Raw genomic sequence first — 1,151 nt, 5'->3', positions numbered from 1 at the left:
GAGATCAGCCTGGGCTACAAAGTGAGCTCAAGGCCAGTCTGAACTGCATAGGGAGACCCTGTCTCAAAAAGACAAAAATAAAAACAGAAGTGGCCAAGTGTGGTAGTGCACGCCTGTAATCCAGCTGAGGCCAGAGGACGGCTGCAATTGCTTATCCAGCCTGGGGTACTGGTGAGTTCAAAGCCAGCCTGAACTACAAAGCAAGACCCTGTCTCAAAAAAATAAATATAAGAAGAAGAGCTAGGGATGTAGCTCAGTGCAAAAATGCAGTATTCAGTCACGAGGACTGGAAGAAAACAATCCACCCAGACACCCCCCTATCTCTCTAGATCTATGTTCACTGAGGCGCAAGTAAGCCCTGCTCCATTGCATTACTATAGGAGATAACCTGTAACCTGAGGTGCAGGGCATGGAACACAGGGCCTCCCACACACTAGGACTGCCCTCTACTATACCCTCCCCTGAATTACAGGAAACATTCCATGGCTTTTAGAAAAGAGAGCTATGAAAGCCCACATACATTTGAATCACTATGAAATGAAAATAAACACAAAATTGTATGTCATGCTGAAGTCCTGGGTTTATCAGACTAAACAATTTATTGTCTGAGAATGTGACTAAGATGTTATACTGTAGCCCAAGGTGAACTCAAACTCATAGTGGTTGTCCCGCCTCAGCCTCCTGGGTGCTGGGATTATGGGCATGTGCCACCATGCCCAGTATCTTTAGCATTTCTTCATGTGAAGGACTAAACACCTCTCAGAGACCTATAGGAACCTATATTTGTGTGGAGCTTAACTGGTTGTTGTTTTGCTTTTAAGAAGAATTTTTGAGCTACACCCGGTGTCCCACACCTCTAATCTCAGAACTCTAGGAGTCTGAGGCTAGAGATACACAGGTTCAAACTCAGGTTAGATAACTTATTCACTTAGAAAGATCTCATCACAAGTAAAACCTGAAAAACAAAAAGAATAAAAAACAAATATAATTGGTCGGGGTCACAGCTATGTGGAAGCCGTTGCTTGTGTTTAAACCACAGTTCCACCCACAGAATGAGAAAGAAGAGTTCATTTGAGGAGGAAGCAGCAGTTCAGGAGGTGAGGACACCAGCGTGCTCCAGGGCAGTGTTCCGGGGAGGGGCCTGTGGGTGC

Source organism: Chinchilla lanigera, unplaced genomic scaffold (assembly GCF_000276665.1).
Source record: "Chinchilla lanigera isolate Chin_1 unplaced genomic scaffold, ChiLan1.0 scaffold00085, whole genome shotgun sequence".
Lineage (NCBI taxonomy): Eukaryota > Metazoa > Chordata > Mammalia > Rodentia > Chinchillidae > Chinchilla > Chinchilla lanigera.
The sequence above is the reverse complement of the archived record's forward strand: the minus strand, read 5'-3'. Positions refer to the sequence as shown.